General features: G+C 41.7%; 1 long non-coding RNA gene and 1 pseudogene across 2 annotated transcripts in view; both read right to left on the bottom strand.

The window, feature by feature from the left end:
- LOC111539010 overlaps positions 1-14,101 on the bottom strand; it is a 165,685-nt gene that overhangs the window by 36,031 nt on the left and 115,553 nt on the right. The window lies entirely within an intron of this gene.
- LOC111539009 lies at positions 251-1,126 on the bottom strand (annotated as a pseudogene).

Genomic DNA, 14,101 nt, shown 5'->3' on the forward strand with positions numbered 1-14,101 from the left:
TTTACAAACAAGATTTAATAATGTTCACAAAAATCGAGTTTGCCTCCAAATGAGAAATTATGCATTGCTTTGTTTCAAAAAGTTACCAATTTAGTGCTTGAAAAATCCAGCAGGTAAGCAGCAGGCCAATAGAGTCTCTTTCTGGAATGGTCTGCTAACAACTGAGCATTCTCAGTCCAGGAAGCCATTTTTCATGGGAGGAATGGAGAGAGGGAGAGGAAGGCAATATTTACATCCCATTCTGCACAGCTCAGTACTGCCTGTTCGTCGTCTTGACCTTTTTATAATGATAGTCATCAGTGGCCTTCTGCTTATCAAGATGCTTGCGGTTAGGAGGGGACCTCTCAGCCTCTGCCTTCTCTGTGTTGCCTAGCTTCTCTGTGTTGCCTACCCTCAAGAGTCTGGTTTTGGGTTCTTGTGTGTTTCTCTGTATGGGAATGTTGGGCTCCTCATGATAAGATCTGTTGTGCTGCACGTAATTCACAGCCACATTGGTAGGCATAAAAGATAGCTTACTGTCTTTTTTCTAATTCTGCTATTCTGCCAGCAGATGGACCTTGGCATCCTCTGCAGAAATGACAGTTTTTATTCTAGCATTGATGCCAAGGTCCAACTCAGGAATGCCATTTAGCATCTGGTTGGAAAATGTCTTCTTGGTCTTCTTTGCTGAGGAAATGTGGAGGTTTTCTGGAAGTTCACAAAGACAATCCTCTGCATTCCTTGGCTTGACTTTCTGTTCCTCATGTTCCACAATCCCTTTCTTCTTCTTTAGCTCTGTCTCAGTGTACTTCATCATGTCTGCATCCTCATGCCTTCAGTTGGTTTCTGCAGAAAATGATGTCCCCAAGTGAAAGTCTTCCTCTTTACTGATTTTATCTTTGCCCTTTTCCTTCCATTTCTTCATATCCACCACATCACCTGTCTTCATCTGAAAGGGATCTGAGTGGTCTCTTCTTGTATCATCTTTCCCAGCAGCAGGGCCACAGCACCCATTGAATCTCTTCATTGTATTATGTACTTCTCTGGTCTATTCCAGTTTTAATTGAACCTCCTCTGAGTCCTCCTCATCTTCCTCTGACTCTGAGTCATCCCAGTGCCAACAGAAAGTTTTCCTGGTGACCAGCATGGTGGCACCAGCCCTGTGGTCCAGCCACAGTGCCACTGTGCCTTGAGGTTTGCATTTTAATATTAATTTTTGATAAAACAACTTCTAGTAGCTGTAAGTGAGACAGACTTGTGAGGCTGATAATAGAGATAAGAAAAACAGTTTAAAAAGAGCTGCAATGATAAAAAATAATAAACAGTCAATGTCAACCAGAATGGACAAAATGTATTGGAGCAAGACTAAGGAAGAACACATTCCAAGATATGGGGAGGGAGGGAGGTGATACGGTCTGCATATTTATCCCCACCCAAATCTCATGTTGAATTGTAATCCCCAATGCTGGAGATGGGGCTGGTGGGAGGTGTTTGGATCATGGGGGCAGATCTCTCATGGCTTGGTGCTATCTTTGTGATAGTGAGTTCTTTCAAGATCTGGTCATTTAAAAGTGTGTAGCAACCCCTCCCACAACCTTTGCTTGCTTTTTACTTTTGCCATGAGACATGCCTGCTTCTCTTTTGCCTTCTGCCATGATTGTAAGCCTCCTGAGGCCTCCCCAGAAGCCAATCAAATGCCAGCATCATGCTTCCTGTACGGCCTACAGAATTGTGAGCCAATTAAATCTCTTTTCTTTATAAATTACCCAGTCTCAGATATTTCTTCATAGCAATGCGGGAACAGTCTAACACAGCAGATTTTAGGAATAATTTTCAGGTTCCCCCTGGGGCAACTGGCTGGTTGAGGGCATCATTCTACTATGGCAGGGAATATTTGAGGGAAAGAAGGTTTGGAGGAAAAGGAGTAAATTCAGTTGTGAATAAGTTGAGTTGAAGTTTAAATAGGGTAGCAGATAAAGAAAGCAGCAGGTAGCTGGATATAGAAGTATGAAGTTGAAAAACATCAACACGGAAGTTGATGAGAGGAAATAACAGATCAACCCCACAGCAAGTGTGTACGGTGAGAATAATAAAAGTGGGCTCAGTGTAGATCCATGAGGAGCACCAATATTTTTACATGTCTCGATGAAGTTGTCAGAAAAGGTAGACAATTCATGTTCAATTGCCAATGGTAGTTTAAAGCACCAAATTCTGAGTCAGGCTCACTAGCCTCTCTTCCCAGATCCACCACTTACCAATCTGGGCAAGTTCATTCAATTCAATTCCCTGAGCCTCAGTTTTTCCATGTGTAAAATGGGAATACAATAGGACACATCTGCTGTGAAAACTCAATGGAATAATGTGGGTAGACTGTTGAGCCCAATGCCTAATACATGCACACATAAATATTTAATAAGTATTAGATACTTTAAGTGCTTTTGGGAAAAGGGCTTCATGTGCTTGCATTTTAAGATTTCTTCAATTCTCCAAATGCAAGTTGTTCCCCAGGCCACCAGTGTCAGGCAAGACCTTTAACAGGTTCTTCTGCATTTTCTCCTAGATGGATTGCTGAGCACCCTCCAGCAATCCTTCACCTTTTCCCCTCTCTTGACAGCTTCCTGCTCCACCTCAGGGATCATTCCATGTTCTCCTCACTACGCAAAAATATAGTCACCAATCAAACAAATAAATAAAACAGTAAGATAATTTCAAATAGTTCCATAGACTGACTGTTGGTGCACCTCCAAAATTCATATGTTAAAATATAATCCCAAATGCAGGGCGGGGGGGGGGGGGGGGACATAACACAGATGTGATAGTATTTGAAGGTGGATTTTAGACGTAGATTAGCATCACGCTCATGAATGGGATTAGTGCCCTTATAAAATAAGCCCCAAAGGACTCCCTTCCCCTTTCGCCATGGGAGGTCACAGTGAGGAGATAGCCCTCTGTGAAGCAGAAGGATTTCCTGATGGAAATGGACCCTCCCAGGCAGCAAATCTGCATGCACCTTGAGCTTGGACTTCTCAGCCTTCCAAACTATAAGCAATAAATTTATGTTTTTTATAAGCCACCCATTCTATGGTAGTTTGTAATAGCAGCCCAAATGAAGTAAAACAAATAGTGATAAAATAATGAAAAGTAAACAGAGAGCAGTGATAGCATAAGTCCAAGGTGGATCTTTCCATCAGTAACACTGAACAGAAACTTGGACCCTAAATATGTGAGTGAATGTGTGGAGAGATATGAATGGATACTACAGTTTCTTATTTGAGCAATTATTAAAGCCAGGCATGAGGCTGGATGTCTTCCTAGATTTGCATTCTCATTTGCAAACTTTCTTTTTCCCTCTTGAATTACGAAAACCCAACAAAAGAAGTGCTCTCCACTCCCTTTCCAGTCAGCCACAAAGAAAACGATGCTTTGAATTAGATCATAGATTTTTCTGTTTCTGCCACTCTAGGCACCTCCACACTTTAAGGTGTTTGATGAGTGAGAATATAAGGTTCAAAGATTCTACCACGTAGAGCATGAACTAGTAGAGTTTCTTTCCACTAAACTAAAATCCACAGTAGCACTGCCTACTTAGAAATAACATAACAACCTCTCAAATCTGCACAGGGCTTGACAGTTTGAAAACTGCTTTTGTAGACTCAATTATATTTAAGACCCACAGCCACCATATGAAACAGTATTTTTTCTAATTTATAGATGAGGAAACTGAGGCTCAGAGGTTACATGACTTTCCAAATATGCTACTTAGTGTTGAAACGAATATTTGAAGCCATTGCCCATCTGTCTCTGGGTTCACTTTCTACCACTGTTATCCCAGGGCCCCTGAAATAGCCTTGGGTCAATTTATAACGGTGGATCTGTCTGAAATTGCTGACGTTGACTCTCAGTCAGCCATAACATGCTGCCTACGTTTACTGCGGTTTCCCTGGCGTAGGGGTGAAAAAAGACATCACTGTTTTTCTGGCTTACTCATCATGCTGAAAGACAAGACTTGACTGAATGCGTGTCCCCTACCCTCTGGACAGTCTCAAGAAGGTTTATAATGTGGACTTGCTCAGGCTGCCCCTATGCAATGCCTCTGTTGTCCTTGAAGATACCTTGGACACTTGATTCTCGCCTCCCATGCCCACAACTGGCTCCATCTGCCCCTTCTCCTGTTGGCACAGAGAATGAAACTGCTGCTAAAGGCCCTGGAATTGGTATTTGTACAATTTCTGTTAAGCATTTTATTCCATGCCCACCTCAGACCCCATGGTGTCAATGCAAGTTACCCTGGAGTGGAGCGCTCTTTACATCCCTTCATTTAGGCCTTCCATAAGCGTCCTGACATGGTCTTAACTCTGAACATCTCTGCGTTACATATGAAGAAGCAGATGTAATCACCCAACAGGTTCTTCTTGACCACTGCACAGACCAAATCAGTTCACTGCGACCATTGTCTTGCAGTAAAGAGTTTAATTAATGTGAGTCCAGCCACATGAAACAACTAGAGTTATAACTCAAATCAGTCTCCCTGAAGGCTCAGAGGTTAGGGTTTTTCAAGGATAGTTTGGTGGGCAGGGGTGTGGGGGATGGTTGCTGCTGATTGGCTTGGGGTGCAATCATAGAGGTGTGGAAAACAGTCCTCCTGAACTGAGTCTGCTTCTGGGTTGGGGAGCCACAGGATAAGTTGAATCACGAGTCACAAATCTAGATGGGATCAACAGTTGACATAATGCAAAAGTCTGAAAAATAGCTCAAAGATCAATCACAGGTTCCCCAATAGTGATGCTATTTATTGTAACGATTGGAGAAGTCACAAATCTTGTGACCTCTGGCCACATGACTCCTGGTCAGTAAGGGATTATGGAAACTATCACTGCATTTTAGCAGGATTCAGGCTCCTCCCATAATCCTAATCTAGTAGCCTTTTATTAGTCTTACAGAGGTGGTTTTAGCCCCCCAGAGAAAGAGGGGATCAGTTTTAGGGAGGGGCTGCTGTTATCCTTGCTTCAAAGTTAAATTATACACTAAATTTCTCCTGTGGTTAGCTTGGCCTATGTCCAGCAATGAGCGAAGACAGCCAGGCTGTGAGGCTAGAGGCAAAATGGAGTCACCCGTGCTAGATTTCCCCCACTGTCATGATCTTTGCAAAGACAGTTTCACAGAGACTCAATGAAGTTAAGCCATTTGTTCAAATCCAAATAGGTAGTAAATGGGGGATTTAAACCCAGGCCTGTCTGATCAGTGAGTCCATGTGCTTAACCTCAATACTCCATAGGATATTGTGATTTATAAAAAGGAGTATGTATTTGGTCTTCATCCAGTTCCTGGCGCAGAGTTCCTAAAACACTTGGAATTTCCTAAGTGAGCTGAGCAGTAAGGATGAGACTAGAGTCTACTGTTACTCATTACAAACTCCTTTCACACACACCTGAGCTTATGTGAATGAGGTGATTATTGGAAAACCCAGAGACAACTACAGGATGGGGTCTGGTTGCCAGGGGAACCAACCACATAATTACAGGGTTGGAACTTCCAGCCCCACCTTCTGACCTCGGGAGAGGGAAGATGGGTTGAAGGTTGAATTGATCACTAATAGCCAATGATGTAATCAATCATGCCTGTGTAATGCAGCCTCCAAAAAACCCACAAGAAAGAGACAAAAGAAAGAGGTTCACAGAACTTCTGTTTAGCGAGCACGTGGAGGTGCAGGAGGGTGGCCTTGCTCTGAAAGGGCACAGAAACTCCACACACCTTCCCTATCCCTTGCCCTATGCATCTCCTCCATTTGGCTGTTCCTGAGTTGTACTTTTTGGTAATAAACTGGTAATACAATATGTTGTGTTTTCATGAGTTCTGTGAGCTGTTCTAGCAAATGATTGAACACGATGAGGGTGTCATGGGAACCTCTGATTGAGAGCTCTAGGGGTCAAGAGAAACCTTCCCTTTTGCTCTTTGAAGATTCACTAAAAGTCAACTGATTGTAAATTAAAAATAGAATTCTAAGCCCTCCACCAACTGAACAGACACCCTTTTGGCCAAGGGGACTCCAAAGAAATGTTAAAAAATTGAGTTCCTGGCCATAAAGGGAAAGGAGGTTGGGCATGTCTCATTGTACCTCTTCGTTTTTGGAGCTTAGACATAACAACTGACCAGCACTGATGTTAAACTAGAGATCATAAGGCTGACAAAAAGACTATTTGTGGCAATAAGATACCAAATTACAAACAACACCTAAGGCTACACAAGGTAAGGGTTAAGTCACACCCACAGCCTGTCAAGCTTGCCACATAAATCCTTCTCTTAAGACATTTCTTTCTGCTGAATCCAAGTTTTAGACAGAGTCTTACTTCTTTAACCAGTTGCAAATCAAAGAATCTCTGAACCCATAAGGTGTAAGCCCCCACTTCAAGATATCCCATCTTCTTGGGTGAACCAATGTATATCCTCCACATATTGATTTATATATTTTCCTATAACTCTCACCTCCCTAAAAGGTATAAAACCAAACTGTAATCCAACAGCCTTGGACACACTTTCTCAGTACTCCCTGAGCCTGAGCACCCTGCTTCCCAGGCCTTTGGTCATTCTTATTGTCTAGAAATTAACATTTAAAAAATATTTTTACAGAGTTTGTGTTTTCCATTAACATAACAGAGGCAGATTAATAGGAGAAATGGCATACACATTTATTAACATGCAGGGGGAAGAATCACAGAATGATTAATTACCCCAACCCCGCAATTGGTTACAGAGGCTTGAGGTTACAGAAAGAATGGAGGTTTGGAGCATGGCCAAAAACAGGTTATGGTGGTAAATTCGGTAATAATAACAATATCAGTTATGGGAGGGAGAAAAGACCGGCCTGGCTAGCAAAGGTGGTTTTGTTATGTAGGTGAAACCTCACAGGTAGCAGCCCTCAAAGAGAATAGATGGTAAATGTTTCTTCAAGACCTTTAAAGGTGTCAGGCTCTTGGTTAATATTTTCTGGACCTGGAAAGGGGAGGACCTCAAAGAAAGACTGGCAGCATCAATGCAGATATTTTCTCCAGATGCTAATCTCACCTATGAAAGACACCTTTTTTAGACATCCTTCTGTTTAAGTACTCTCTGAAAAGCCATCTGAAAATATGTCACAGCAGTATATTTTGGGGTGCGATATTTTAGTTTCATTTATAGCCAAGTTAAACAGGAACTGTGGATAACTTGGGGCTCTACTATTTGAGACTGGCGTCTGAAGTGGGGTGCAGTCTTGTGAAGCTTACCCCTTTTGGTGGAATCTGATGCTATCTAGAGACAGTATCAGAATTGAGTGAAATTAGGACACAGTCGGTGCCCATTGAGAAGAAGAGAATTCCTTAATGTGGGTGAGAAAAAACTTACACATTTTGGTGACCAGAAGTAAAGTGTAGTGAGTAAAGAAAAGAAACAGTGCTTGTTTTCTTTTTCACTGCCCTATTCCCCTAAGGGAAAGCATTCAGTTTCAGAGAAGGGACACAGGCCCACAAGCTTTGTCCAGCCACAGCACCTCTGCTGCCTAATACGGTGCAGCGCTCGGAATTGTCCCTTGATCATCCTCACAGACACGTCAAAATGCCTGAGATCAAGAAGTTGCAGGTAAACAGCTGAAGAAAAGAAGCAAAAATTGCTCAGTCATCAAAACACTAGGGCGCTGTCTTACACACACACAGACACACACACACATAAACACACAGTGTCTATGGGATATTTGGAGTGTGAGGCAATGACATTTTAGTTACCTGCCCCACCCTGCTTAACTGATCAGAGAGTGTGTCTAGAGGATCAGTGTATCTTCAGCCCATAGCACAGCAAGTGATACAGAGCAGGCACTCAAAATACTATTCTCAGTGAATAATTACAGAAGGCCAGAGTGTCTAGATATTACTGTCTTGTTATTGAAGCTTTCAAACCAATTTTTTAATCACTCATTTTCTAAAAAGGAGCAGTGAGTTTTAAAGATGAGAGCCCAGTTGAAAATATGCCTGAGTTCAAATGGGACCTTTCGCAGGCTATTTGGTTTTCTGAATTTCAATTTACTGAACTGCAGTAAAGAGCTGGTCCCAGAACAGTGCTCACCCAGAACAGCAAGCACAGGATGCTACTCATTCTTTCTCCTTCTATATTGGTAACTTTGATCCTCAGTGACCTCTTTTTATCTAACCCTTCAAGGTGCAAACAACAGGAAATAATCTTAGGAGTGAGGACACCTGATCTTAGCACTCAATCTCTGGGCAGTCAGTTAAATCATTCAGGCCAGCCACCCCTCACATGCCTAATCAATAAAATAAGACAGGAATAGGCATCTTAGCAGGTATTTGTAAAAAGGAAATTAGACTCTACCTTCAGCAGAAAACGTAACAAATCCCACTTTTCAGTCTTGCTGTGGGGGTATCCTGTGCACTGTGAAATATTTAGAACCATCCTGGACCCCTCCTTTCTTTGTGTTAAACAAAAGATATTTTACATCCCTCTATCCCTACTCTTCACATACAAGCAAATGTATACCCTATTTAGAATAAGAATTAAAAACAAAACACACTCCTGGGTACAAATTTTAGTCCTCACCACATTTTCATCCCTTGCCATCTGAAGAGAGGCAGGACTCCTTCTCCCTCTTTCTCTCATGCTAGCCAAGGCCACAGGCTCTTTCCATAGCCTCTGGAGGCTACTCCATAGTAAGGACCATACTGCCTCCCTAACCCTTCCTTACTACTATTTAAAACCTTTTCACAGCCGGCATGGTGGCTCATGCCTGTAATTCCAGCACTTTGGGAGGCTGAGGTGGGTGGATCCTTTGAGCTCAGGAGTTTGAGACCAGTCTGGCCAAAATGGCAAAACCCCATCTCTACTAAAAACACAAATATTAGCTGAGCATGGTGGCATACACCTGTATTCCCAGCTACTTGGGAGGCTGAGGCATGAGAATCACTTGAACCCAAGAGGCAGAGGTTGCAGTGAGCTGAGATCATATCACTCCAGCCTGGGTGACAGAGTGAGACCTTGTCTCAAAAACAACAACAACAAAAAAACACCTGGTCGCTCATCCTCTGGAAAAGCAGCACATCCATCCTTACTCTGCAAACCTGTAGATTTCTCATCGCCAACTTCTACTTAATCTTTTGAGAACATCAAGCCTTTTTTGTCAAAATTGAGGGCCCTTGATCCAACAATTCAATTTCTGGGTACATATCCAAGATAACTGGAAGCAAGATCTGAAGAGATATTTGTAGACTTATGTTCCCATGTTTCTAACAGTGTTATTCACAATGGCCAAAAGGTGGAGACAACCCACATGTCCACTGATGGACGAATGGATTAACAAACTGTGGCATGTTCATGCAATGTGGTTTTATTCCGCCTCAAATAAGAAGAAAACACATGCTACAAAATGTATGAACCTTGAGGACATTATGCTAAGTGAAATAAGCAGTACTCCCCCCAAAAAAACTGTGTGATTACACCTATAAGAGGTACATAGAGTGGCCAAATTCATAGAGACCTGATGGTTACCAGGGCTAAGGAAAATGAGGAATGGGAAGTTACTGTTTAATAAATACAGAGTTTCACATTCACAAGACGAAAAAGTTCTGGAGACTGGTTGCACAACAATGGAAATATACTTAATCCTAGTGAACTGTACACTAAAAACGAGTCAAGATGGTACATTTTCTATTATATGTATTTTACCATAGGCAAGAATAAAATTAAAATAAAAAACAAAACTGGAGGATCCTATATCCTCTCTCCATCTCCGCAGCACAGATTCCACAACCTACTCAATAGGTTTGTGTCTGCATTTTGCTTGAACTCACTCTTGTTTCTTAAAGTTATAGGAGAACCTGTCTTCCTCTCTGCATGATCCTTCCTTGGCCATTACAATAGGAAGGTTCATCCTCTCTCCTTGTCCTTCTTTCCACTTCTCACAAGGAGGTGAGGCTTGTCTCACTAGGACAGGACAACACATCTCTCCCTTTCTTCTTTCCCTCTCCCTTTCTGGAGCCTAAACTCTGTATCTTCTCTAACTCCCACCTTTGTCTTCATCAGGGTCACATGTGAGCTATCTTCTGCATCCTGCCTCCCTGGGATATGCTTTCTCCAGGTCCTGTATTGGGTAATGTGGTCCATTTCAGCCATGGTGCCAAGCTCAACTGTCCAACTCCAGCTTTGCCGACAATGCAACTGACTTCCTTAGAATTATTATCTGGTTCCTGGGGCTATTTTTTTACTTGGTTCAGAACTCATACAGGAGCAGTCATGATTAGCTTATTGCCCTCTCTACCCAAAGGTCCAGAAACAAAGCACTTTTTTTGGTTTTGTATCAACCTTGAAAAACATGAGAAGCAATGGCCTAAATTAATACCCAAATAATATTAGTGTGTTCCACTCATTATTCAACGATTATACCGGTAGCTGGTCACTATTTTAATATGTTTTTTATCTTTTATTTTATTTATTTTGTTTTTGAGACAGAATCTCACTCTGTCACTCAGGCTAGAATGCAGCGGTGCGATCTTGGCTCACTGCATCCTCCATCTCCCAGGATCAAGCAATTTTCTTGCCTCATCCTCCTGAATAGCTGTAATTACAGGTGCCTGCCACCATGCTTGGCTAATTTTTATATTTTCAGTAGAGACAGGATTTCACCTTGTTGGCCAGGCTGGTCTCGAACTCCTGGCCTCAAGTGATACACCTGCCTTGGCCTCCCAAAGTGCTGGGATTACAGGCGTGAGCCACCATGCCCGGTTTATCTTAGCATGACTTGAAGTTGCCATCTCACTGAGTACATCTTAGATTCCCCTTTACAGCTCCAAGCTCTGTGTCAGGTGCAGAGTAAAGCTCATATCTGTTCATTGATTGACTGATGGTAATTAGAACACAGAAGAGAATATAATTCTCTAAGGACTGCCCTTTTTGGTCACTTTGACATGGGCATGGGCAGATGTCACGCTTAGTAGTTGGCAGCATGATAGAGCAAAAAGAATTGGAAACTGGAATAAGAAATGTCTCATCTAACTGGTTTAGTTGAATCATTCATCTAAATTTGGTAAATTTGGGCATCAAGTTGTGTAGCAAATTGCTCGCCCTTCTGAGTCTCTATTTCCTTGTCTATAAAATTAGGGTCTTTGCACAGGTGTCTAAACTCCCTTCTATTTTAAACATACTCTTAATTGTATGACTCATTTGTACTTTCAGCTCTGTATTCAAGAGATTAAAGCAGAAAAACCCCTCCCTTCCCCTCCCACTGCCTCTAGCCTGCAGAAGTGTCCAGCAAGCATTTTCCTTTTGGCAGGTGTATGGAGGATCCAGCAGGCTGTTGAACCATGATATCAAATGCCAGTCAGATGATCCCCCACTGGGTTTTTAAATCAACATGGAATGGTTCTGACCCAGTGTGAGAGCAGCTGAAATTGACAATCCAAGGGTGACTGTAGGAGGTAGCCCAAGGAGCACTCTTGATAATCAAAAGGAACACAGACGCTCCTTTCATCAAACTGTCAAAAACAAATCTAAGCCATGGGTTGTTTTAGGAGGAACACCATCCCACTCTCCTTATTCATCCCCGCATTCCACAGTTCTTCCCTCCCTGGCTCAGCGGCTTGCCACAGGGAGAGTAAGCCACCGTGGGTTATGAGCTGTCAGGCTCTGCATTTAAATATTACTCACCCAGCTCAGTTCAAGGTACAGGTCAGCCCATAGTATTAAGTTAACTACATTGGGAAATACATTATCTTTTGGGTCACAGGGGTACAATGCAGTGAACAGCAACAGGATTTCCTAGTTGATAAATGGTTCCACAAGAGGTTATAGCTTGCCTGCCCTAGAAATAATAGCCATAATCCCCTACATTCATATTCCACTCTGGAGTCTGTAGAGGATTTTCACATCCATTACCTCTTAGGACTTTCTTGAGGGAGTCAGCCCAGCTCAGGAGAGAGGGCAGAGCGCAGACATCAGTGCTCATGCCTGCTTCCCAGTACACCACGCTACAACTGGGAAGTTCTGTTGCCTCCTGGCGCCTCAGTTCATGAACTATAATCAGGAAATGCCAATAATATCTGCCTTGTAGAGGAACCAAGAAGATCAAATGAAGTGATGTTTGTGCATATTGAAAAATGATGTCATGGAAAAGAATCTATTAGGAGTGCTCTATAGAGGTGAAATTAAAAAGCATAAAAATAAGCTTTAATTTACCTGCTATAACCTTATAAAACTATAAAACCAGTAGAGCTAAAAATCCTTTTAAGATATCTCTGTTTATTTTTTATTTTGTTTGGCGTTCATTTTTTGGGTACATTTGCACAATACCTGTTAAAGCTAATCTCTGCCATCTAGGAACTGGGGAAATTAAGATACATATAGATATAACTACAGCTATGACTTAAGATAGAGACTAGAAATCAGGAAGTAAGGTCCGTCTAGTAAAAGTTGCAATGACTACAACTTATATGATGCCATTAAAAGAATCCTGAGGAATGAGGTTATGCTGGACGGTGGCACTGATACAAAAGAGCTATCAATTACCAATATCCCATAAATAGCTATCAGTTATCAAGGTCCCATGATATGGCAGCTGCTAGACACACCCCTCTAACCCTGGCCATCACCCTGAAAGGTATCACTGTTATCATCACCATCATCCCCATATTACAAACAGGATAATTGAGACTAAGGAACGTTAAGTATCATGTCAACATATAAAACATCTGAGCCTGGACTCACAATGTTTTCTGTCTGAAGCCAGCGCCTTTGTCTCCTGCCCTGCACTATGCAATTTGTCTTCTTAGAAATCAGAGAAGAGGAAACCCCTGATACAAGTTTTTTAATTTTTTTTTTTTTGGGGGGGGGGCCCTGAAAGACCCAGAGAGAGAAAGATTGTGAAGTAAGCCATTTCAGGAGGAGGTCACAGCATGAATAACTTATGAAAAAATATCTTTCTAAATATCAGTCTGCCTAAAGAGGTGTTTGGTAATGAGCTATCCATTACCAGAATTCTAACCACCTTTTGAGTTCAGATCTCCTAAAGACCAAGTGAACAGATGACTTCCAATGATTCCTTCCTCAAAAAGTGCCCAGGCTTCTGCCTCTGTAACCCTCCCTGTAATCATTGCAGTCACTCTGTTACTTCCACTTGTCCCCATCTGCTCCAGACCAATCCCCAGTGCAAGTTCCATATTTGCAATAGGTACTTGATTGTTTACTAAATGGTGAATGACACTGTCCTGTGCTATACTAGTCTGCTGGTTTGGTTTTATTTGATTTCCATCTCCACTTCTAGAGTAGAAATAGGAAGCTCAAATGCCAATATTGGTAGACCCCCCACCATGATACCCCACTGAAAACGTCAGCGTATTGTGCTTCCAGGCTAACATACTAGGTACAAGCTGATTTTTCCTTTTTTCCTTTTTTTGACATTGACATTTCTTTATTTTTTTATATTGACATTGATTCCCAAAAGATAACTTAGTATGTAACATCCATGTTTGATAGAGTGCAATTAGGGAACATTCAACAGAGAAGGACAAATGAGATAATGCATGACAGGGACAAGTGAGACAGAGGCTCCAACAAATAGTAAACACAGTTGGTCCGTGAACAACACGGAGGTTAGGAGCACTGACTCCAAAATCCTGCACAGTCCAACATCCACATGCAATTTTTGTCTCCCCAAAGATTTAAACACTAATACCCTTCTATTAACCAGAAGCCTTGTCAATAACATAAACAGTTCATTAACACATATTTTATATGTTATATGTATTAATATACTGTATCCTTATAATAAAGTAAACTGGAGAAAGTAAAATGTTATTAAGAAAATTATAAAGAAAAAATGTTTACTCTTTACTAAGTGGAAGTGGATCATCATAAAGGTCTTCATCCTCATCGCCTCCATGTTCAGTAGGCTGAAGAGGAGGAAGAGGAGGGGTTGGTTTTTGCTGTCTCAGAGTGGCAGAGGCAGAGGAAAATCTGCCTATACCTGGACCCACACAGCTCAAATCTGTGTTGCTCAAGGGTCGATTGTATAGACAATACCTATACCTCCTTTTCTACGACAATAAATAAATAAATAAATAAATAAATAAATAAATAAATAAATAAATAA

The sequence above is a fragment of the Piliocolobus tephrosceles genome, chromosome 3 (assembly GCF_002776525.5).
Source record: "Piliocolobus tephrosceles isolate RC106 chromosome 3, ASM277652v3, whole genome shotgun sequence".
Classification (NCBI taxonomy): Eukaryota; Metazoa; Chordata; class Mammalia; order Primates; family Cercopithecidae; genus Piliocolobus; species Piliocolobus tephrosceles.